This window comes from Echinops telfairi, unplaced genomic scaffold (assembly GCF_000313985.2).
Source record: "Echinops telfairi isolate 266 unplaced genomic scaffold, ASM31398v2 ScPeMD7_9;HRSCAF=40, whole genome shotgun sequence".
NCBI classification, from domain to species: domain Eukaryota; kingdom Metazoa; phylum Chordata; class Mammalia; order Afrosoricida; family Tenrecidae; genus Echinops; species Echinops telfairi.
The window spans coordinates 3,674,619-3,698,587 of NW_022103906.1; the positions used below are offsets into that span (position 1 = coordinate 3,674,619).

Here is a 23,969-nt window from a genome sequence, read left to right on the forward strand (position 1 = left end):
GGGAGGAGAAAGGGAAGGGGGGGGGAAGGAAAATGAGCGGATTCCGGGAACCCAAGAGGCAAGCGAATTTTGGGAATAATGAGGGCAACAAATGTATAGATGTGTTTTATACAATTGATCTATATATTGTGATGAATTGTATGAGCCCCAATAAATTGATTTAAAAAAACAATAATAATATGGTAGAACCCTAAGACCACTGGAGAACAGAATGAAAGTTACTGTATAATGGATACAAATATCAAGTGCGTGTCTGTTATTAAACAAGTTTGTACCACACTGAAGTTCAACGGCAACAAAAGTCAATGAGGAACTAAAAGAAGTAAAAAGGCAAAGTGTTATATGTCTTTTAGGTCAAATTCACCTTTTTCAACAGTTCCTATGAAATATTTCATTCAAGTAGAGAGAAAATGTTTTGAAAATGTTGGTGGTGACATATGTACAAATGTACAAATTGTATAAGAGCTGGAAGAGCCCCCAATAAAATGACTTATTAAATACAAAAAAATAATAATAATAACGTGAGTAATGGAGGCATGAGTATTTCAAATGTACACATAAATTATAAAATGTGTAATTTTCTTTGGCCACTTCTCCAAATTTATACGATTGCAGGAAACACAGTAAATAGGTGGGAAAAAATACCTGGTGGCCTTGATGCAAAACTTCACTTCCCAATATTAAGAAAAGCACCACCATTTGACAACAGTAATGGTCTGTAAGTTATGTACAGTAAGAGAAAGAAGAAAACAAGGTGGCTGTAACATCATAGCAAATGTCTGTGATCCAATAGAGACTGTGTGTGAAGGTTCAGTACTCCTGGAAGGGTAGTGTTTATATACTTCAAAGATGAGACAATTAGAGCTGATCAGCCTATTAACACTCTCACTCGTTATAGATCTCAAATGACAGACCAGGATTATTCTCTTTCCATTGTGCATTGCTAGCTCAGAGTCACAAACTTGAAAATACCTCCATCATCCTGCGTCACAGGAATTAGACAAGGCAGTTTCAATAAACAATGACGTCACCTGACTGCAATAAAAACAGTTACTGAAGGACAATTCTAGATGAGCTTTAAAAAGTGTTCTTATGAGTTAGTAGGGAATTGACTCTGTGAGATTCATGTAGCAAAACCAAACCTTCTTTCAAATAGCTAGTCTAGTGTCAGCTATGTAGCTCTGTGCAGCCTTGAGGACGGTGCTTTTGGAGAGACTCTGGTTTTGGTCCACTGCACAACACAACAGCAACCCCCACCTCTCTCTGTGGGAGCCCAGCTGCTTGCTTTGGGATCCACAGCTACTCCTTTCTGTCACAGCGGGCCTGCTTCCTCGGCATATTCAATGTCTCTAGCATCCTCAAATGAATGCAGTGATTCACTAATTATCCAAATTTTGCTAAATTAACTCAGTTAATCTCTGATGTTAAATTGCTTATACATCCATCTGCACAGCATATGACAAGCCTTTGCAACAACAGCAAGCCCTTGTGGGATGCTGCCAGAATGGTAGAAGAGTCCTCCAACAGTGCAGGAGGGAGTCTGGTGCTTGGTCACTGTCCGAAAGCAGAATGCAAGTCTCATTCTTCAGACCATTTGTAAGATATGACAAAATAATAATTTATAAATTATCAAGGGTTCATGAGGGAGGGCGGGGTGGGGAGGGAGGGAGAAAAATGAGGAGCTAATACCAAAGGCTCAGATAGAAAGCAAATGTTTTGAGAATGATGGTGACAACAAATGTACAAATGTGCTTGACACAATGGATGGATTGTGATAAGAGTTGTACAAGCCCCCAATAAAATGATGAAATTAAAAAAAAAACACATTTGTGGAATATCGCATCATAGTCATCCAGCAGCAACCCCTTTCTGAGATATATCTTAAAGGCGTGTATGTATAAAATAAAAATGAAAAGACCCACTTAACAAATGGACCCCAAGGAGTCCCTTCTGACCACCCAGACTCCCTGTGGCTCGGAAGAACTATGCTCCACTGGGTTTCTTAATGGCTGCTCCCTGGTGGTTCCGTGGTCATGCGTTGGACTGCAATCCACAAGGGAGACAGACAGGCCTTTCTGCTACCACAAACAGTCTCGGAAACACAGGGCACTTCTGCCCTGTCCCATAGGGTCTTCATGAGTTGTCATTGCCTCGATGCCAGTGAGTTAGGTTTGTTGTTCTTTCTCTTTAAGATTTCCAGGACTTTCTTCCAAAGTGCCTCTGAGTGATTTGAACTCTAGTATATAAGTGTGTCAACTGTTTTTACCACCCAGGGACTCCTCTTTATAAATACAAAAAGTAAAATTCTGGTAGACTTCCATGAGAATTTCACTTTTTCTTGGAAGTAAATCTACCTGGTGGGTGGTCCATATGGCCCTTCTGTCATTCACCAGCCTGAAATTATGAATCTTATCTCTTCTGCCTCGTTAGTTTAACTCTTTTCCTTAGCAGTCCCTGAAAGCTCCATCACAGAACATCAACTTAGGACCCACTCTGCGTTACCCCCTGTCAGGGTCATGGAAGCATCAGACAGGTGATACAGAACGAAGCCTGAGTGTCCAAGAGCCAGGTGGAGTTGTACCTGTGTGTCCTTGGACAGCACACTTCACCTCTGTGAGCTCATTTTCCTCGGAGGAAAGTGTGAATAATAGCAGATAATTGGAAAGTTGTTTATCAGGATTGATTATAATAGAGCATCGTGTTTATTTCCTGCCTCCGGGATGCTCTTCAATGTCTCTTCAAAAGAATCTGAGCTAAAACAATTCATAACACAAGTAAAGGCAGCAACAGCATAGTCCTAGGCTCTCTATGTAATTATGTGTTGTCACAAATTATCTCAGCTTCACAAACCTCTGGACTCGGGAAACCAAATTCTCACTTATCTGAAGTTGATAGGGGAATACAGGCATACTAGAAAAACTTCCCTCAAGTATATTTTTGGGGGTCAAAACCATACTCTTTAGGCCACACCAAAACGTGTTTGATACTCCTCATATAGACTCTATTGTCACTGCTGTATCTGTGAGCTCTGGTGGTATAGTGGGCTACCCATTGGATGGCTAACCACAAGGTCAACAGTTTGAAACCAACAGCCACGGCAAGGGAGAGAGGTGAGGCTTTCTGTTACAGTGAGATTTACAGTCTTGTGCATATTTGAATTTGAATTCAAATTCCACACTTTCCTATCAGGTTGATATGTGTCAGAACTGCCTTGATGGTAGGGAGCTATCTATGAGAGGCCCTTTGCCTGAATAGAATAGGGTGCTGGCTCCTTGAAGAAGCATTACCACACAACTGCAAAAAGACCTAATTACAAGTCACCTGGGAGGGAGTTTACAGCATCATTGGGTCATACATTAGGAAGCACAGCCAATATTAATCTCCAGTATATAAGAAAAATAATTCATAAAGTGAATTCAGCCAGAAAATATTAAAAGTGAGCAGTTTGAAGTAAGGAAAAGCCCATCAAAAGTCATAGCAGTAAAAGACTGTGTTTCTCTAGTGAAGACTAAAACTCATTAGATGCATTCAAATGTGTAAGTGGATGATTTCCAAAATTTCTCAGTCTAAGGCACATGTCTACTTTTTACTAAGAAAATGTGATGGAAACTGAACATGATGTCCAGTATTACGCTATTAATTTTACAGCACTGATTAATCTCACACATATAATTTGTACAGTTGCTGGCCTCTCCTGGCTGTGATATATTTCGTTTGGAGAGGGGAAAATAAAGAGGATAAGTATAGGAGGCTTCCATTCATCCAATTTCTAACAGCACATCTAATATAGCTATTGTTCCACTACACCAGCCAAATTCTGCTTTTTAGATTAGGCTACTTGTCTTTCATAATATTAGTGGAACAAAATAATTTCTTTCTTTAATATGAGTTGGGCAGAAGAGATAAATCTACTGCAAGAATGAGTTCATGTATCTCAATAACCTTAGCTAGGGACCGATTTTAGTCACATTAATACAGACGCTTATGAATAGAGTTTGTAAGCATCTAATCCTTTTTCTTTAATCCATATTCTTATTGTAGAGAGCTAAAGGATATAAACTAGTATATTATGATTATTTCTGAATCCTCTTCTTTTTCAATCTCATGTAATCAATTGCATTTCAATAAGCATTTACTCTGTATGGGGTAAAAAAGTGATACAGATATTTGGGAACTTGCAATAGAGACACCAAATATTTTGTGTTTATTGAGATAGATGTAACTTGTGCAAAGAAGACAAACTTATGCTTCTACCATTTATTCATTCAGATCATTCCAAAATATTTAATATGTACTTGAATCCACTGCCTTGGATATTGGGTGAATGAGAAATAAAAAGACGCAGTTCATATCCATATTCTTGAACAGCCTGGCTAAGTATTTTGGATTACAAGTAGGAGTGGCATGTTGGACTTGCTACAGAAACAAAATCATGACAGTGTGTGTGTGTGTGTGTGTGTGTGTGTGTGTGTGTGTGTAAAGAGAGAGTTAAGAATGCTGGAAGGACCATAGACTGCTAAAAGGACAGATGATCTGTCTTGGAAGAAGTATGGTCAGAGTGCTCCTTAGGGGCAAGGAGGGTGACCAGTCCCTAGAGAAGAACATTGTGCTTGGTAAAGTAGATGGCCCGTGAAAAAGAGGAAGACCTTCAGGAGGACAGATTGGCACAGTGGCTGCAATAATGGGGGCCTGATAAGAACAACTGTGCAGATGGTGCGGGACTGGGCAGGTTTTCATTCTGCTGTGCATAAGGCTGCTAAGAGTGGGAACCAACATATATAACCCCACAAACGCGAATGTGTGTGTAAATGTGTACATATAAGACAGAGAGAGAGAGAGAAATTTATATTAAAAAAATGGCTCAGCCAATTGTAGAAGTAGGCAGGTCCTGTCCTCATCTGCACAGGCTGGTGGCGGCCTCAGGCCTAGAGAACAAGAGTTTAGTGAGCCCGACGCAGGATCCAGATGCAGCAAAAGCAGGCACGATTTTCCGTGATATCTACTTCAAGAGGACACCAGCCTATGCAAGCATGAGGTGTCGAAGGGATCAGGTATAAGGCATCATCAGAACAAAATATCTTACCATAGTGAATGATGGGGGGAGTACGGAGTGGAAACCCAAAGCCCATTAGTAGGCCACTGGAGATCCCATTGCAGAGGTGTTTCGGGGAGGAGACGAGTGAGTCAGGGTGAGATGTAGCAACAATGAAAAATACAACTTTCCTCTAGTTCCTAAAGGTTTCCTCCCCGCTCCCACTACCATGACTAGAATTCTACCTTGCAAGTCTGGCTAGACCAGAGGATGTACACTGCTACAAATAGGAACTGGAAACACAGGGAGTCCAGGGCAGATGATCCCTACAGGACCAGTGGAGTGAGTGGCGATACTGGGAGGGTAGAGGGAGAGTGGGTTGGAAAGAGGGAACTGAATACAAGGAACTGTATGTGACCTCCTCCCTGGGGGATGGACAACAGAAAAGTGGGTGAAGGGAGACATCGGACAGGGCAAGACATGACAAAGTAACCATTTATAAATTATCAAGGGCTCATGAGGGAGGGAGGAGTGGGGAGGGAGGGGAAAAATGAGGACCTAATGCCGGGGGCTTAAGTGGAGAGGAAATGTTTTGAGAATGATGAGAGCAATGAATGTATGAATGCGCTTTACACAATTGATGTATGTATAGAATGTGATGGGAGTTGTATGAGCCCCTAATAAAATGATTTAAAAAAATAAAATTATGGCATCAGGGGTTCAAGCTTTTCTCTTCCTGCTCTGCAGTGCTTAGCATGTTGGCTTGTGTCCATATACATGTCAGTCCAAGGTTGCACAGTGGCCGTCCCTGCTGCTGCAAGCACTGGTTCAATGCACACCAGTAAACAGGGGGACACGAACACGCTTCCACTTTGCTGCTTCTTTGTCTTGTTTGGAGGACAGGAAGCCCTCCCTAGCCAACTCTCCCTTCTTGTTTGCCAACATCGGATCAGGGGTCCACTCCAAATAAATTATTAACTAAGAGAACATAAGAAAACTCAACTTTAAAAATATCATGTCAGTTTGGTGTTTAAGATGGAGAGCAAGACTCATTCCCTTTCCAAAGAAGTGAACAAATAAGGGAGATTGGAAGCAATAATTCTGGCACTTAGCTGCTTGTCACAGGAAATCCTGTGCAGCACCAAGTGGAGCAGATGTGCCTTTCTCAGATCCATACACATCCCTGGCCTGAGGTTTGCTGGGAACTCCACAGTGACTCAGCAGGGAGAGGCAAGTAAGCCCAAGGAACAAATGAACTACCGCTAAGGTCACATGAACCACATCAGGCATCAAAGAACAAAAAATCAAATCATTGTGAATGGGGGGAGTACAGATTGGGGACCCAAGACCCATCTGTAGGCAACTGGGCCAGTCAGGGTACAATGTAGCAACGATGAAACATAAAACTTTCCTCTAGTTCCTAAATGCTTCCTCCCCTCCGCCCACTATCATGATCCCAATTCTACCTTGCAAGTCTGGCTAGACCAGAGGATGTACACTGCTACAGATAGGAACTGGAAACACAGGGAATCCAGGGAGCAGGGAGGGAGTGGTAAAAAAAATGAGGACCTGTTGCCAGGGGCTTAAGTGGAGAGCAAATGTTTTTAGAATGATGAGGGCAATGAATGTACAAATGTGCTGTACACAATTGATCAGTGTATGGATTGTGATAAGAGTTGTATGAGCCCCTAATATACTGATTAAAAAAAGAAAGAAAAAAAAAAAGGAAACAGGCAAGAGCCCTGAGGAAACCGCTTTTCAAGCATTAGGGCCATGGCCTGATGACAGGGGTTATACTCCACCCTAACCGTACACCTGCTTGGCTGCTCACAGAAGAGGCCCTCATGGAGTTTACATCATTATGGTACTTAGGTCAATCATGAGAGATTACTGGGCATCAACTGCCAAACCACTGAAAACCCTGGCCCGGCCAACGTGACACAAAACCCAACCATCACAGTAGGTATATGATGGAAATACAAAATGTAGGCCAAAAATAAACATATCTAGTTGGATACAGGAGAATTCTACCTATTAATTGCACTGGTAAATAATCTGAATGAAGCTCAATCAATGAGGAGATCATTCAAACAATGATAGCTTTCAGTATCTTTAATCTGAAACGATATTGTGCTTAACATTGAAAGGTTGTCTGAGTTAGGTCCTACAATATCTTGATCTGCTAAACTAGCAAGCCCAGGTAAATTACAGCTGATCATTTCTACCTATAAAATTTAAACATGTCTACCTAGCATCCTTGGGGTGTTGCTCTAAAAGTTAAATGTGTCCCTCTTATAAAGCTGTGGGTTTATTACCCTAAGCTTATGCTCTATGTGGAATGTACGACTTTTTCAAATTCTCTGGGTGTGACCGCCTTCTTTCTTGGTGTTCTTGGCAGTTTTGTTAGTGAGCATTCACACTCCTCATTCTAAGTCATTGTTCACATCCTTTCTGTTAAAAGCTTTACTCTGTGTATATGTGTGTTTAAACTAAGGAGAACAAATGAGATCTGAGATTAAGGATGCGAGGGGTTTTTGTTTTGTTTTGTTTTGTTGGTTTATCCCTTAATTCCATTCTAATACAACTAATGTAGACTCTGATTTAGAGTTAATAAAATTGACCGTAAGATGTCTCTATGGAAACCAACCAATAAAAGACAATATTTAATTAGAAATATCTATTATATTTCAAAACAAATGAAAAAATATCCATCTTTAGTTTTATATTATTCTTAATGTGGTTGTTTGGCCAGCTTTGAATGATGAGTTTATTAGCAGAAAAACACATCCTGAAAGTTCTGTTATTGACTATGCAAAAATGGTGAGCAATTAGATTATAGTACAGAAGTTAAATCAACTTCCATGTAAAAGAATTCATATATATGTATATAATTTATCTAAGTATACATTATATAGTGACTAGAAGATATTATTAAGTGAAATTCTATTATAAATGTACACAAGACAAGAAAATCACTACCTTAGCATCTACCACAGCCAACTGTACCATCATCAAATTTAATGAAACTTGTAAATCTCTGTTTTATGAAACAGGACACAATTTTTTGTGAAAATGAATCTTTTACAAACTAATATATGGTTAATTATATTTAATACATGAAGTGTCTAAATGTAGAATGTTACCTCAAAGCCTATTCTTAAATATTGGAAGCTTGCAAAAATGTATAAGGAAATACATGATCTGAGTCAGAATATATAATAAAATCTACAGAATACGTGTGCCAAACTAGCATGTATATTAAACATATTGCCCCAAACTCCATATCTACATATTCAGACTACATCTCCACAGCCTCTCACTATATGATAGTGTCGAGCGGAGACTTCTGCTAATTATGCAGTATTTATAAAATGCTCCACGTCAGATCCAGAGAGTAAAGTTCTAAGTTTGGTGGACAGATTGCAGAACTGAGAGTCTGTAGACAATTCCCCAGAGGCTAGCTGGATAAATTATACAAATCTGGCCAGTTTCTCCCCATTTATTAAAGAGAGAAGCAATGCTAAGTGACCTAAGGACTCTGACAGTCACAACAAGCCTGTGTCATTCTAAAACAGATGTGTCTGCTTTTATGTTATAAGCAAATCGAACAACTGAAAATCTCTGATAGAAACCCACAGTGGTCTCTAGGAGAAGAATATAGAATTGAATTTTGGATAAATGTGACCTAATATGAACTAAGAATAAGGATTAAGACAGTAACTACAGGCTTTGGATAGCAAATTGTTGTAAAATTTCTAAACAATAAAGTCTTTTTAATGGCTGTTGGAGTGGTCATATAGAATTCAACTAGCTGGAAATATCCAGGGAGAAATAACAGTGATGCTAAATTTACAGAATTTTATTCTAATGCAGACAAAGTCTCATTTAAGCCAAACATGAAACTATGAGAACTTGGGACACACTGTCTACACCCTTACCTCAGTCCCAAAGGGGTGGATGCTTGGACCTGCAATAACAATGCTATTTTCCTCCAAGGCTGGTGGTCATTCCAGAGGTTCATCTGCACAAAATACCAGGCTCTGAGTACTTACATTTGAGGAAAATGAAAGTGGTTCTCCTGTTTGAAAGTGCACGATGAACAGTGTTGAAGATGTGCTGTGGCTAACTGCAACTTACAGCAGAAAGATACTAAAGAGTCCCTTTGTCTCTCTCTTTACAGAGGAAGAGGGCGGAGATCTGGCCCAGCCAGGCATCAGTTTTCCGGGGCCAGCAGACGAGGAACTAGGTAGAGTACAGAGAACAGCACCGGTCGGGGGGACAATGGCCAGAACCAGTCACACTCCTGGTTGGAGTGACAGTGTGGACATCCAGTAATTGGTGAACCTTCCCACAAAATGTTTTATACTGATGTTTGACTTTACAGAGTGACCTAAAAAGGAACTAAGTAAAATATGATCAATGGTTTTGTTCTTGTATTCATAGACTCTTTTGTCTGTGTCATGGGAACCACAGGTAAGAAAATGATTCCTGCAGGTGATCACCGTGCTAACACACATGGCCCGGGTCTACACATGTGGAATGACCCCTCTGTTTTTTCTCCTTCTTCTTCATGCATAGACCATCCTAAGGATACCGAAGTCTCCTTCATTTGTTCTTGTCCCATATGATTCTGTGACTTTATATAAAACAGCTGATGCTGAGCACAAATGGTGTGCTTTCTTCCAAGGGAGCTTCGAATTTCTGTCAACTTGTATTTCCCCAGTGCTAGTTAAAATCATGGGGAATTTTATTTTGATGCTGCCCCAGACAAAATAAAGCCAGGGTCATATGCGGCCATTAGTCATTCATAAGCAGTTATACTCACTGAAAAGGGGGCTAGGGTTCTTGTTAGAAATGTGAACTGTTGAACAAACTCAAAGTCAAACAATTGAATAAAATCAAGGTCAAACTGTCAGCGAGAGACAGAAAGCCTCTCCGTGGCTGAGGGTTCTTTCTCTGTAAAGCAAACGTGGTGACTCGCTAGCCCACAGGATGCGGAGCCTCCTGCTCCAGTCGCTGATGTCATATGCTGATACACTTGAAGTTTCCATTTGACTTAAATTTCAATGTTGTTCAAGTTATTTAGGACCTTTTGCCAAGGAGCCGTTTTCCTGCTTGATTAAGTTAAAGAAAATGCCGACAGGTAAAGGAAACTACTTTACAGACAGCTGTGTCTTCTTGGTGGAAAAGTCTGACAAATAAACAGTTTGACTCTCCATTGAAAAGTATGAAACCAGTTACAGTGGTAAAAAATGACACTGTATCATCCAGTGCTGCTGGGTCTGAATTTATTTTTATTTCTTGCTTGTTATTCTCATGAAGCCTTTTATCACCTGGAAGTGTAAAATTAGTACTTTTTAATTTCTCATTATGAGGGAATAGTGACCTTTGTATTTGAATATTATGCATAACATTATTTTGCCCTCTGATTAAACTCTATCATTACAAATATTCACTCCTAAACTCATCTAAAGAGGTTTCTAAATGTATATGTCAATGTTAACTTTGTTTCATTGAGACGTCAGCCATGGCTCTCCTGCATTTTGTGCTGTTTCTGGAAAAATGTCAGGACCTGAATTGTAATTATAATGTCAGACCAATGTTTTTTTAAGAATTGGGTGAAAATGACAAAATAAGTAAGAAATATGTGTCTTCAACCAGTGATTTGTGTCAGGAGCGTGAGGTTTACCACAGTTATACTTGAAGGGAGCTCGTAGAGAGTGAGCATTCTCAGAGCCCGCCCCTGAGGCACTGGTACTTTTCAGTGAATGCCCAGCGTGCTACTTGCCATCCCCCATGGTGGCAAGGCCTCACTGCCTCATTTTGCTGCAGGGCTCTGCTTTTGGCCATGGTGTTGTGGAGGATCAGTGAGGCTGGCTGGCATCAATGATCAATCATTCGACTGAGTTAGACCTTTCTACTGAGAAGGTATCAATATGCCATATTCAATCCCTATTCTAGAAGGACCGGTGATAATCACTTCATATCTCAGAATTTCCCTTTTCCTAAGCCTTATCAAAAATACTTGCCTAAATGAAGCTAGCAATTTTCTGGACTATTTGAGCTTAATGACTAATCTTGTAAAAATGGATGTCCTTCCAGAGCGAGTAAACAGAAAGTTATTGAAAACGTGCCAGCATTCAGCAGAGTAGCATTTTTAATGACTATATAATATATGAGGCTAAATTAAAAAGTATTGCTTTGAAGTCATTCTAAAACACCAAACTAACAGGCATCGAGTCAATGCCAACACATGGCAACCCAGCAGGACAGAGTAGAACTGCTGAGACTGTCATTCTTGACAGGAGCTAAAGCCCCATCTTTCTACCGTGGCATGGCTGGTGGTTTCGAATTGCTGACCTTGTGGATCACAGCCCAGTGCATGGGATCAGCACTAAACCACCAGGGCTCCATTACATTGTTGCCTCCGAGTCATAGTCAAGGTGTAGTGTAGTCATAGAACTCTTTATCAACAAAACATTAAAATACAAAGCTATTGTTTCTTGACATATATCACTGTGGGTCTATACACTTGTCCTGAGGATAGTGTTTCCACCTCGAACCCTTCCCTAAAAAGGCTTTGCTCTTCAGTTCACATTATATCACAATGCCAGTTTTGACATCCTTAAGAAACTCAGATCATGTTCCTTGTCAATGTTGAGTTTGGGGAAGCAAAACAAGGTGGGTGATATCAAGACTGTGGAGTTGGATGAGGTCAGGCTTCTTAAGGAAAGTCTCCTTTCACAGTCCTAGCTACCCTTAAAGAATCAACAGATGCATTGTCATGGTGGAAATGGCATTCCTTAGCATGACTTTCCTGGCCTTTTTTCTCACCAATCCAATTTTCTTAAAATATCTTAATATTAAGCCCCTCTCATTATGTCCTTCAAGTAAATGTGTCAAGATTGGCCCTTTGAGATCGCAAGGAAAGTTATCACAACCTCTGAGATGACCTGAAATTCACGGGCCCTGGGAACCCAGGGGAAGCCATTCTTTGGACTGAGCCTTTTGATGCAAGCTCTCGAATGAGACTAAGACCTGTGTCTTCCTGGGAGAACGTCTCTGAGGCCGTCCACTGCGCACAGCCATGTTGAAGCACATTTCATTTGGAATAAGCCCATGCACGCACGTATGAGCCCTGCACGACAGTCCCAGGAGCGGTTCTTTTTGACTTATCCCCTTTGTTAGTCTCATTCTGATAAGTTGTAAGAGAATAAAATTCACCCCAAAAAGTTTTTATTTATTCTAACTTATCTTTATATGATATCTCTTTCATTGTCCTTTTTACAAGTATAAACAGAGAATCGTAGTGCTTAAGAGCTAAAAATCATCTTTCCATTGGGTCATTTCCAGCTCCTAGCAACCATATAGGAGAGCTGAGACCTGAGTTTGGAGATGGAGACCCTTTCAAAGAGCAGACAGGGCCATCTTTCTCTCCTTGGAATGGCTGCTGGGCTGGAGGTGAGCTGCCCAATGCCTAACCCACTCTTTACCCTGTGTTACCAGCTCCTAATAGTCACCTAAGAGACAAAAACCAAACCTACCACTGTTGAGTTGGCTCTGACTCATAGCAACCCCATATAATGGTCAAGAGAAGGAACACAACTTTGGGCTATAACATCAACATTATCACTATAATATCAATATAATGAACTAAAATGCATATAATTTAGTATTATTTGTGTATGTGTGCAAAAAGCAAAGAACAAATACACTTAATAACTATTCATGCAAATAGGTGAAGTCTTTCAAATTGATTGAGATAGTATATTTTCTGAATGAATGCTTAAACTAGAACATAGTATTTAATTCGGTGCTTTTATGTTATTCAATTTAAAACAAAATTAATTAAATATGAATGATGACAGTCTATATACAACTATTTTTTATGTTAATAATGAGTTTATATTTAAAAGGCCACAAAACCTAGGCATCAATCTTGACATTTCCATTAAAACTTTTATGACCTTTCACAGGTCTATAAGGTTTTGTTTATTCATCTGTGCAAATATAGACAATAAGTGTATCAACCTCCAGGAATGTCATGATAATTATATAAAGTAATAATAATAGCATAACAAGTCATGAGAACAACAAACTTTGTTGTTTATAGATAAAACAGAAAGTTTGGTGGTGCTGTGGGTTAGGTACTGGGTTGCTACCTACAAGGTTGACCGTTTAAACTCACTGGCTATTCCATGGGAAAGATATGAGGCTGTCTGCTCCCACGAAAATTTACCATTTCAGAAATCTTCTACAAGGTTGTTATGAGTTGGAACCAACTCAATGGAAATGGTTGGTGGGTAGATTTACAACCACAAAGTTTGTATGTTTCTTCAATTTTAACCAACTATTTAAATATTATTTCATTAATGAAGACATGCCAAGTTTATGGTAAACAGTGCCTGGATAAAACAAAGCCTGCGATTTCAGTGAGTGTCGTAGGAATTCCAGAAAAGATGTCACGAATTAGTCAAATTTTAGCTGGGCCCTGAATAACAAGTCAAATATTCAGGGATGGAGAAATGAAAAGGAACCCGGATGGCTTAACTGTGTTCGCCCATCTACTAACCTAAAGAATGGCAGTTCAAAGACTCCCAACGGCTCCATGGAAGAAAGCCCTAGCGTTCAACTTCTGTAGACAGTGCAGTCAACAAAACAGTATGCAGAATGCTGCTCTGTATCACAGTCGCCCTGAGTTTCGAGTGCAACTATACCAAGGCTAATTAACAACACCAACCACAAGATGTGAAGAAAGGATCTAATGTGTTCAGAAGAATGACCAGCACAAGATCCTGAGGCACGTGGAGAGCCTACTGAGGAAGACGCAGAATGCCGCACACGAATGAAATAAGATCATAGGAGTAAGTCGCACAGCCTGTCTGTGAGGTGGCAAGAGTCTGATCTGGACTGTGAAAGGAAAGGGAAGGAACCGCTGCATTTACAGCTTTGGAAAGAAAAGAGCGAGAGGGAACCGTTTGGTTATATAGAGCTCTCAGACACTGACTAGCCTTTCCATTTGGACTGCTTGGTAATTGGGATAAGCAGAGGAGGACTAGGGTAGAGAGAAGAGAATTCCAAATTAACTATCATATGATTCCGAAGATAGGGAATTCTCCAACTGCACATATCCAATAAATTATGTTTGTAGGGATGGATTTCAAAAGAGAATTCAGTCAAGAAAATGATCATTATGTTCCAAAGCTATTTGTTAGCTCATTCAGTGGTGGGCTGGGTCTCAGCCCTGGGTTGATGTTAGCTAGTGTCACTTGGGAGGGTCTAAGAAGTCAGTAAGAGGTCTGGTCTCCAGGCCTAAACGTTCTGAGTTTGTCCAACTGAAGTGGAGCTTGGGCCTTTTAAAAGTTCCTTGTGTGAGTCTAATGTGTAGCTACTGCTGAGAACACTGATATGGAGAATGTAAAAGTATAATTAATAAAAAGGCAAGAAAATAAATTTTAAAATAAAGAAATACCTAAAGCAAAAGAAAAGGAAGAAAGGAAAAAATAGAGAAAAAGTTGAATGTTATGAGTTTCAAAAATGTTTATGGAAGAAATGGCATTAAATGATAATGGAACTTTTGCATAAATTTTTTGAAGCCCCTACTAAGGACCCCTGGTGGTGCATTGATGAAATGTTGGTCTGATAGCCACAAAGTCAGCAGTTCAAAACCACCAGCTGCTCAGCATGAAAAAGAAGGGAAATTCTACACCTGTAAATGGATAGTCTTTAAACTCAAAGTGTGGATGTGAGTAGGCATTGACTCTATGGGAGTGAGTTTGCCTTGGGAATATATTTAATCTTAAGCAAATACTGAATCTGTAAAAATTGTGATTTTTTTCTGGGTTTGTGTTTAGCCTTTTGTTTGTTTTTAACCATTTTATCAGGGGCTCATACAACTCTTATCACAATCCATACATACATCAATTGTGTAAAGCACATTTGTACATTCATTGCCCTCATCATTTTCAAAACATTTGCACTCCACCTAAGCCCCTGGCATCAGCTCCTCATTTTTTCCCCTCGCTCCCTGCTCCCCTTCCCTCATGAACCCTTGGTAATTTATAAATTGTTATTTTGTCATATCTTGCTCTGTCCGACGTCTCCCTTCACCCACTTTTTTGTTGTCCATCCCCCAGGGAGGAGGTCACATGTAGATCTTTGTAATTGGTTCCCCCTTTCCAACCCATCCTCCCTCTACCCTCCCAGTATCACCACTCACACCACTGTCTTGAAGGGATCATCCACTCTGGATTGCGTGCATTTCCAGTTCCTATCTGTACCAGTGTACATCTTCTGGTCTAGCCAGATTTGGAAGCTGGAATTGGGATCATGATTATGGGGGAGGAGGAAGCATCTAGGAACTAGAGGAAAGGTACATCGCACCCTGACTGGCTCATCTCCTCCCTGAAACCCTTCTGTAAGGGGATGTCCAGTGGCCTACAAATGGGCTTTGTGTCTCCACTCCGCACTCCCCCCCTCATTCACAATGATATGAATTTTTGTTCTCATGATACCTGATCCCTTCAACACCTCATGATCACACAGGCTGGTGTGCTTCTTCCATATGGGCTTTGTTGCTTCTGAGCTAGATGTCAGAAATTGTATTTTTTTCAATATATCATTTCCCAGTTTCTGCATATCTATATTGGAGATGTTGAACTAGATAATTTTTTAAGAATTCCCTAATCTCAAATAATTCTACTGGGTCAAATTAATGTTAAAAATGCTTTATGGTGATCTTACTGCTATTATAGTGAAATGAATAATTATCATTCCAAAATTTTCTGGAACATTTTATAGCTTAGTATAGGTTAAAGTCATAAAGCAATGTTTCTGGCCCTAAGGAAATATAAGTCTTGCTTTTTTTTCAAACTCTGTCCACTCTCTAAAGCACCAGGAAAAGATGAGTGACATTTCTTGAGAGAAAAAAATCTATGATTTCTTTAGTGAGCAATAAATCAGTAAAGTCATCTTTCTAAAAATGAGGGTATCATATTTCATACCCATACAATTATCCATTACGCTTTAAGGGCATGTGAATTCTCTGAAGTACGTATAATATAATGTATAAAAAGTAATTTTAAGATGAATAAAATGGCTAGGGAGTATAGGAAGATTATAAAAGCTTTCTATAAAATTAATCGAAAGGCAGTGATAAAGTGGATTAATGTAACATATTCAAAATGACTATAAAAGAAGAGAAAATACCACTTTTTTGAGAAGAACTGTATTTTAGGAAAGACCTCCAGACACACTAACTAAAATTGCTTTGTTAGAAATTGTTTTGTAATATTGGCTCATTACAGAAGATGCTATTTCTAACATTGGCACTTCCTAATTCTTATGTATTTTATATTTAAAAGAGCAGTAAAGTGATGGTGATTTATTAAACTACATTAAATCTGTCATATTTGCTCAAAATGTTACTGTAAGTGCATCATAAATTATTTCATTTAAAAAACATATTAAATAATCAAATATAAAGCATATAGTATAAATGAGGCACTACACTGAAAGATACTAAAGATTTATACTAGTATAACTCGATGGTGCCTGACCTCCATGACCTGACCAGGAACAAAATAGAAGGTTCCAGATAAAAAAACATAGAACTTAATGGACCAGCAGAGACTGGAGGAACCCCTGAGATTATAGCTCTAAGATTCCCATTGAACTTGAAGCTGATGTTATTACTAGAGGAATAAAAACTTTTGCAGCAGGTTTTCCAAATGTGGTAAGTCCTTTGATTTCTTGACTGATACTCCTTTTTTTAAAAATCATTTTATTAGGGGCTCATACAACTCTTATCACAATCCATACATACATCAATTTTGTAAAGTACATTTGTACATTCATTGCCCTCATCATTCTCAAAACATTTGCTCTCCACTTAAGCCCCTGGCATCAGCTCCTCATTTTTCCCCTCCTTCAGCATTTGCCCCTCCCTAAAGAACCCTTGCTAATTTATAAATTATTATTTTGTCATATCTTGCCCTGTCCGACGTCTCCCTTCACCCACTTTTCTGTTGTCTGTCCCCCAGGGAAGAGGTCACATGTAGATCCTTGTTATCGGTTCCCCCTTTCCAACCGACCCTCCCTCCACCCTCCCAGTATCACCACTCACACCACTGGTCCTGAAGGGATCATCCACCCTGGATTCCGTGCATTTCCAGTTCCTATCTGTACCAGTGTACATCCTCTGGTCTAGCCAGATTTGGAAGCTAGAATTGGGATAATGATTATGGGGAAGGAGGAAGCATCTAGGAACTAGAGGAAAGGTACATCGTACCCTGACTGGCTCATCTCCTCCTCGAGAGCCTTCTGTAAGGGGATGTCAAGTGGCCTACAAATGCGCTTTGGGTCTCCACTCCGCACTCCCCGCCTCGTTCACTATGATATGATTTTTTGTTCTGATGATGCCTGATACCTGATCCCTTCGACATCCCATGATCACACAGGCTGGTGTGCTTCTTCCATGTGGGCTTTGTTGCTTCTGAGTTAGAGATGGCCGCTTGTATTCCTTCAAGCCTTTAAGACCCCAGATGCTCCGGGCACCATCAGCTTTCTTCACAACATTTGCTTATTCACCTGGACTGCTACTTCTAAGGACTTGTTTGTGATAACAGAGAAAATTAAATCCTTGACATCTCGGAATTTTATCCACTATTATATTATAGCAGTTTTATTTTTTCATTGTTATACAAATAAATGAATATCTTTTAATGCTACTAATATTGTTTTGGTTAGGTGCTATTGAGTCAGCTCCGTCCCATAGTGACCCTGTGCATAACAGAAGGAAACACTGCTTGGTCCTGCCCCATCCTCACAATCGTTCACAGTGCCCGAGCCCATTGATGCAGCCACTAGTTCAACCCATGTCACCGAGGGCCTTCCTCTTTCACTGCCCTTCCACAAAACATGGTGTCCTTCTCCAGCAACTGGTCTCTCCTGACAGTATGTCCAAAATACGTAAGACAAAGTCTTTCCATTTTTGCTTTTAAGAAACACTCTGGCTTTGTCTCTTCCAATACAGTTCGGTTTGTCCTTTGAGCATTCCATGGTACTTTCAATAGTCTTCATAACCATCACAATTCAAATACAAATGGTGCTAATCATATTTGTAAAAATTAAGATATTGAATATCTGTATATCTAAATTTTCAGAATACATGCTTTAACTCCTCTCTTAAGCATACTTGTTAAAATTTGCAGAATTTGCTGAGTTAACTCCCTTTTTCAAGTATTAAGTCTTTATTGATTTATTCATGCATCCATGTGTATATGCCTTCAATCATTCAACCAACAATTATTGAGTGTTTTCCTCTCTGAAGGACATAGCAATATAAATGATATGTAAGCTACCAGATTTAGCACATTCAGTGTAGTGAAAGAAATATAAAGGGAAAATAAAACAAGCAAACAAATAAACCCGTATATATAAGATAAAAGTAATTCGGTGCAGTTAGAGAGGCACTAACAGTATTTTCTGGGGAGGGGAAAAGAAGCTGAAAGTAAAATTAGAGTCAAGTAAGGAAACAATAAAAGACTGTGGATAAGGTTACATAAACAAAGGATCACAAAAATTTATGGAGGTGGTGAAAAAAGACACGGTCCTTCTTGGCCACCAAAACCAAACTGAGCCAGAGAGGGAGGCCTGTGAGGGTCTGGCATACTTCTGGATCAGGTGTGCTGGGTGTGATAGCAATGACTGCAAAAAGGCCAAGAGCACAATTTGGTAAAGGGCTATATGTGCAATACTTTGCTTCCTAAGTGTTACTTTGACTTTGAAATCTTGACAGCAGCATAATTTCAGTGTTTAAACTGGGAATATATATATATATATGGTAAACCCTAAACTCTATACCATATATATATATGGTAAATCCTAAACTCTATGCCTGTGATTACAATCCTATTTGCAAATGTGTCTTGTCTTTGCTATGTGGATGAAGCAGGCTTTGTAGAGAGTGTGTTTTGAGCCAATATCTTTTGAGAGTAAACAAACAAGCAAGAACAGACATGGGTGTGGAAGGATACCCAGGCACATGAAGATCATCTAGGAAAAGAAGCTCAGAAGAGACAAGGCCCTTCGTGCAGAGCTGACTGAGACAGAAAGTCTTTCCCTAGACCCAGCAAAGAAGAGTAAGACAGTTTTCAACCCCCAAGGCACTTAAAAACCAGTAGGGAAAAGTAATTTTAAATATAACAATCACATCAGCTTTCTGGAAGATACAGGAATGAAGCATTGCAACAGAGGTAACAGCTAAGTGCTCTGAGTGCAGAAGAAATAATTAATATATTTAATTGTCACCATTTAGAATAGTCTAATGAAAAGGTGGTAACTCAATTAGATCAAAAGGGGGAAATTAGAATTAATGAGGGTATTTGAGAAATTCTACTGGTTTCTGACCAGTTTCTCAACCTCAGAAATTTGGGCAGAATAATCTTTTTCTAGGGAGCAAAGGCCTGCCCTATACTTGGCAACATCAGTAGATTCTGCCCACCAGATGCCAGAAGCATAACCTTTCACCTCATCCGAGAAATTTCTCCAGATGTTGACAAATGTCCCCTGTAGGGCAGAATTTTGCTCCCATCAAAGCCAATGTTCTATATTCTAGGCAAGGACTGCACTAGAATTTTAGGGTTTTAATTTACATTTAAAAGTCCCTGGGTGGTGTAAGTGGTTGGGCCTAGGACTACTCACAGGAGGTTTGAGGGTTGAGACCCACTTAGAGGTGCTTTAGAGATAAGGCCAGCAACCTGTTTCCAAAAGGTCACAGTCTTGACAACCCAATAGAATGCAGTTCAACTTGACACACGTGGGTTGCTAGGAGTTAACATCAACAACAATAATTTACATAAAGCCAAAAGAGAAAGATAGCACAATTTTCTATTTCAGCCTAGAAATCAAAGTTCAAAACATAATAAAGTTTCAAGCACTTACCAAAAAGTAGCTGTAAGATCTCCATATGGAGAATGGAACTATACCTATGAATATTGTTGACAGAGGATATTTCTATGTATGTATTTGCCTATGCTGCAAATGTATACATGGATATAGTAGAGCACACAGTGGGAAAAGTTATGAACATCTCTTAGCCATAGCAGAGCACCTTAAAGAAGATTCACTGGGTTGGGGGTTCCCTAATCTCAAGGAACACCAAAGTAAATTGGCATAACAAAATCCACAGAGGCAATGCTCAGCCTCCTGCTTTGGTGAGTACTAATGTAAGTTTTAAAAGCTTGCAAGGCAGCATCTAAGGGGAAGCTATTGGTCCCTTTTTGTCTGGTGCAAAGAAGGATAGAGAAAATTGAAGATGAATGGAAACAATAAATCCAAAGGATTAAGGGGCCATGTGAATCTATGCCTCCATAACCCTGAGACCAGAATTAGATAGTGCCCAGATAAACAACCTCTCTGAACCAGATAGCATTGCAAGATTCTGGATGGTGGAGGGGTGGGGGTTAGGGGATATGAAACTAAGTGCTAAAGAAATGCTCACTGATAATACACAGATGGGTGGAACCCCATAGAGTGTGGTTTTTAATCATCCTTCACACTTGGGACTAACTAAGCTTCCCCAAACATGGCTCAGTTTTCAGGTAAACAACATATGGGTATATAAGGGAAAAAGTAGAGTGAAGGAAGTACGGACTCCTTAGAATAACCAACCATTTGGAATCCAACGGCAGCTTTTCCCATGGAAGAAGTTGAAAGGCACGAAGGGTTAGGAAATGAGGAATGAAAGTGGAAATTCAAGGTAAAGGAAACAGAGTAGGTGATGGTAGGTAGTCAACGATAAAGGGTGTGTGTATTGTTGAGTGGAAAACTCATTTGCTCTATGAATTCTCACCCAATTCACAATACAAATATATTTCATTGCAACCAAGAAAGCCCTATTTAAAAAATAATAACTCCCCTTTAATGAAATTAGTATTTTCAAAATAGCACTCTAAATGGGATTAATGGAAAAATACAATACATTTTGGCAAAGAGGCTTGTTTTAGAGCTCATCAAAGTTAGGCTTTGGATCTAAAGGAAGATGTGTGGTTGGTCTAATAGCAGGAGATAAAGAGACCGTCACATCAGTGAAAGAAAGCAGCTGATTTCCAGAGGCTGTGTAGCCTTCCCTCATCTCCGCCCACCCCACCCCCAACACACACACACACACACATTCACTGCAGGGACTGTTCTGCTGGGGTAGCAGACAGGTAGAACAAGAGTTTCATCAGACTCTATATAAGGAGTAGATTGCCTGTTCCGCCGCCACCATCTAGATATTCCTGTACCTCTGGTAAGATATACTTGCATAAAGGTTCTAAAATGACTGCAAGACAGCCACAGCATATTCCTAAATGTTTCGCCCAAGACTCGATGCAGGGAAGTCAGCTTCCATTATGCAGTATGCCTTAGCAGCCCCAGTTTCTGTTCAACCTAAGGTTAACACCTACCCAAAGTACATTTGTTTAAATGATACCAGCTATGGAGAAGTCCAATATACGTAAGAAGCCTCATATGGTGTCAAGAGTCGAAAATAGACTTGATAGCACCCAATGCACACATGTATATATTTGTAAACCCATGAAAATTTGAATAACTGCACACTAAACTTTTCATTTCATCACATTTAAACCTGCTCCTTATTAAATGATACTTCTGGGTAATGGAGTAGTTTATGCACTGGGCTGCTAGCGGCGTGGCTAGATCAACCAGTCACTCAAAGGAAAAAATACGGATTGTCTGCTGCTGTAAAGATTCACAGCCTCGGAGACCCAGCAGGGCAGTTCTGCTCTGTCCTTTAGGGTCCTGGTGAGTCCAAACAGATGCTGTGGTCATGAGCCTGCGATACACTACGATACACTGAAGGCGCCATGGAGGCACAGTGGGTAAGAACTCCATTGCTTGCTGACCTATCAGTTTCTTGAATGCACCACTGGCTCTGCAGAAGACAAATGTAGGAATCTGCTTCTTTAAAATATTATAGCCTTGCTCACCCTTAGATAAGGCAGTACTCCTTTCTCATCTCTGTTCACTGTGCATTAGAATTGTCTCAACACATAACAACAATAACAACAGCTGGCTGTTAACCTAAACTTGTAGCTTCTAAATTAAGTCCATGATTTTTGAAATAGGTAAAATTGTCTGATATGGAAATATGTGATAAAGGAAGAAAATAAAGTGACAGATATTTTCTTTGATAAGTGAGGATACAATTGACAGATACAATTCACTATATTTACCTTTTCCTAATTCATGGGTTTTAATTTTATTTTAAAAGTATTCTATATTTACATGACAGAATGCTGACTTTTAAACCATGGTTTTCAGCATATTAGTAAGTCATGAATTTAATTCCTGGGTCACTAACAGCAACTTTTAAAATAAATAAATAGATACGTAGCTAGACCAGAATGGTCTGGAATAGAAAGTATTAAAGTGCATCATATATAAGAAGCGGAAGTATGTGTGATGAATCTCTTTGGCTCTATGTATACGTGTGTATACTAAATATGTTGGAAGACATATCTAACATTTGGGAAGCATAATCATAAAAGTTAGGAGCCACTAGCAGAACCACCCTTGAAGAAGTCAGGGCAGTCGAAGGAGGGAGAATGAATTTTGTATTATCAGCAGGATGGGGAGCTGACAAGGAGGGTAACACCGATGTGATAGCTGCTGAGTAAACTCGCTCAATCACCTACCTTTCCTGTTTCTCTTCACGTTTATTATTGCTCTGGCCTCCTTGTTGACTAAAACGGGGGTGGAGGCGCACAGGAGTAACAATGAGACCCCCCCAGAAAACAAACTCCCTGCCATCGAGCCAATGCCAACTCGGGGTAGGACGCCCATGTGTGTTTCTCAGACTCTTCTGAGGTGCCCGGAACTCCTAACGCGAGCAGACAGCCTCTTCTTTCTCCCATGGAAAGGCTGGTGGTTTTCAACAGCTGACCTCGTCATGAGCGGCTCGACGCAGAATCACTATGCCACTAGGACTTTTGACCATAGGGCTACCTCCTACTGAGCGGTAGATGAAGATGACTACTTACATTAGTAAAGCCTTCAGGACAATGTGTGGCAATAGTAAATGTTCTGTCAAGTTCCTTTCCTTATTGCTACTGTCATCATCACCGTCGCTTTTATATCCTCTCCAGGTAAATTCCCACTTACTAATCAGAGTGTCAGCGGGTGGTCTCGGAGATTGTAGAGCTGTATCTAGAGAGAACGGAGCTCTAGAAGGTAGATGGGCCTAAGGTTTCCAGACAGATGTCGACTCTTAGTTAGTGCCATCCTAGAACTTGATTCCCATGATGGCGAAATCCGTTTGCAAAGTGGAAGGGCTGAAACCACGGACTTCTGTGGCACCATTTCGTTCCTGGTGATGTGGTCTTACATAAGGTTCGCCTCGAAACCTGTCAGACACATGCTCGTGTGCAAATGTGCATTCAGAAATGAGTTCAACGTAATTCCGAGGAGGTCTGAGTTTTAGAGCTGGAGAATTAAGTAGCAATAAGGCTGGCTCGCTCCGTAGAACAATGAAATTCTTGCCGATTTATTTGGGTTTAGCTGTGGTTGATGAAGTATGACTTCCGGGTACATAGTAAATGAAAGGTCAGCTGTCGCAAGATGAAACAAGAATTATCAGATCAAATGTCAGCAGAACTTGGAGTTTATGAAAAATGAAAAGGAGCCCAGTGTATCTGCTACTTCCTCTAAAGTTTTGAGAACGATTACAAGTTGTGAACAGTGTTCGCACCCCCTCTCTTTGGGTGGATCAGGTACAGAACAGTGTCAATGCCCTGGCAGTACGAAGTAGCACGTTCAATGAAGGAGAAAAAGGAATAACTAGCTGTCTCAGAGCACCTACTTCCTGCTGTCTGCACTCTACAGCGAAGAGCCTGAGTTCGATATGCACATTTTCCATGAAGCCCTATGAGGG

At 40.0% G+C, this 23,969-nt stretch overlaps 1 protein-coding gene across 1 annotated transcript in view; it reads left to right on the top strand.

Moving 5' to 3' along the window:
• Positions 1–23,969, top strand: part of DLGAP2 (DLG associated protein 2) — a 589,152-nt gene that overhangs the window by 285,979 nt on the left and 279,204 nt on the right. Inside the window, exon 2 of the mRNA XM_004707654.3 lies at positions 9,213–9,278. The gene's annotated coding sequence lies outside the window, so the exon portion shown is untranslated. The remainder of the gene's footprint in view (positions 1–9,212; positions 9,279–23,969) is intronic.